At 39.7% G+C, this 2,312-nt stretch overlaps 1 protein-coding gene across 1 annotated transcript in view; it reads right to left on the reverse strand.

The window, feature by feature from the left end:
* LOC101650446 (disintegrin and metalloproteinase domain-containing protein 18) overlaps positions 1-2,312 on the reverse strand; it is a 111,401-nt gene that overhangs the window by 4,471 nt on the left and 104,618 nt on the right. The gene's annotated exons all lie outside the window — the stretch shown is intronic.

Genomic DNA, 2,312 nt, shown 5'->3' on the forward strand with positions numbered 1-2,312 from the left:
AAAAGTTGGAAACAAAGAGGAAGGAACAATAGTTGGAAAATGTGGACTTGGTGATAGAAATGAACCTGGACATGGCATAATAGAATTTTTCAAAACCAGTGGCTTATTGATAGCAAATGTCTTTTTTTCAGCAAAATAAAAGAGACTATACACCTGGGCTTCTCCATCAGAATACACCGGCATGAAAGTATCTACATTGATGCGAAAATACAATGAGAAAGCTCAACATCAGAAGTTTAAATCAAGACCAGAGGTTAACAGCGGAACGGACCGTCAGTTGATCCTATGTAAAGTCAGGAAAAACCTGAAAAAAAGTAAAGCAAATCCCCAAGAGCCAAATATGACACTGAGTCTTTCCCATCTGAATTTCGAGAACATCTCAAGAAGAGGTCTGATGCATTAGACCTCAATGACAGAAGGCCTGGTGATCTGTGGGAGGACGTCTCTCATGCAGAAAGTAAAAGGTCATTAAAAATAAGGAAACTATCAATGTGGATGTCAGAAGAGACTCTGAAACACGTTCTTAATCATAAGTAGCTAAAGCAAATAGATGAAAGGATGAAGTCAAGGAGTTGAATAGAAAGTTCAAAGGAAGCTCAAGAAGACAAGCTAATTATATTGTATTGAAATATGCAAGGATCTAGAATTAGAAAATCAAAAGGGAAGAATGTGCTCAGTATATGTGAAACTGCAAGAACTCAAGAAAAAAATGTAACCCTCGAGTGGCCATATTGAAAGATTTTATGGGCAAAATCATGAATGACACAGGAAGCAACAAGAGAAGATGGACACAATACATAGAGTCACGGTACCAAAAAGACATGGCCAACATTCCACCATTTCATGAGGTAGCATATGAGCAAAAGCCAATGGTGCTGAAGGAGGAACTTCAAGCAGCACTGAAAGCATTAGCAATAAACAAGGCGCCAGGAATTGAAGAAATACCAATTGATATGTTTCAACAAGCTGATCAAACACTGTTAGCATTCACTCGTCTATGCCAGGAAATTGAATTGGGAAGGCAGCTACTTGGCCAACTGACTAGAAGAGATCCATATTTATGAACATTTCAAGGAAAGGCAACCCAATAGAATCCTCAAACTATAGAATATTGATATTGCACACAAAGTACAATTTTGTTGAAGATTATCCAACAATGATTGCAGCAGCACATTGACAGGGAGCTGCAAGAGGTTCAGTCTGGATTCCGAAGACGATGTGGAACCAGGGATATTGCTGAGTGTCAGATGGATCATCTTGGCTCAAAGCAGAGAATACCAGAAAGATGTTTATTTGTGTTTCATTGAATATGCTATGATGGTGTGGACCATCATAACCTTGAAAAGAATGGGAATTCCAGAACACTTCATTGTACTCATTCAGAACATGGATCAAGAGACAGCTGTTAGACAGAACAAGGGAAAGGGGCTGGTTTAAAATCAGGAAAGGTGCTTCTCAAGGTGGTATCCTCTCTCCATACCTTTTCAATCTGGGCGATAAGAAAATCATCAGAGAAGCTGGATGATGTGAAGAGTGTGGCATCAGGCTTGGAGGGAGGTTTATTACCAACCTGCAGCATGCAGATGAGACAACCTTGCTTACTGAAAGTGAGGAGGAGTTGCTGAAGATGATCAAGGATTGTAGCCTTTAGTATGGCTTACTATTGATTGAAAGAAAAACAAAATCCTCACAACTGGACCAAGAGGTAACATCATGATTAATGGAGAAAAGGTTGAAGTTGTCAGGGATTTTATCTTGCTGGGATCCACAATCAGTGTTCATGGATACAGCATTCAAGATATCACAAGATGTGCTGCATTAGGTAAATACACCTGCCCCAAGTCATGGTATTCTAAATTGCTTCATATATATATGCAAGTTGGACGTTGAATAAGAAAGACTATAGAAAACTGGCTGCATTTGAATTGTTGTGCTAGAGAAGAATATTGAAAGTACCCCAGACTGCTAAAACAGCAAAGAAGTCTGTCTTGGAAGAAGCAAGGCCAGAGTGCTCCTTAGAGGCAAGGCTTGCATACTTCGGAAATATTGTCAGGAGAGACCAGTCCCTGGAGGAGGACATGGTGCTTGGTAAAATGGAGGAGCAGCAAAAATTAAGAAAGCCCTCAACGATATGAATTTTCACCATGGCTGCAACGGTGGTCTGAGGCATAGGAACAATTGTAAGGATGGTTGGTGAGGGTCATGCAGTTTTTGATCTGTTGTGTCCAGAGTCCCTATGTGTCAGAAAGATTTAAATGACACCTATCAAAACCAAATCATAAGGACTGTGTCTATTTTTCTTTATTGTCTTT

Source organism: Echinops telfairi, unplaced genomic scaffold (genome assembly GCF_000313985.2).
Source record: "Echinops telfairi isolate 266 unplaced genomic scaffold, ASM31398v2 ScPeMD7_9;HRSCAF=40, whole genome shotgun sequence".
NCBI classification, from domain to species: Eukaryota; Metazoa; Chordata; class Mammalia; order Afrosoricida; family Tenrecidae; genus Echinops; species Echinops telfairi.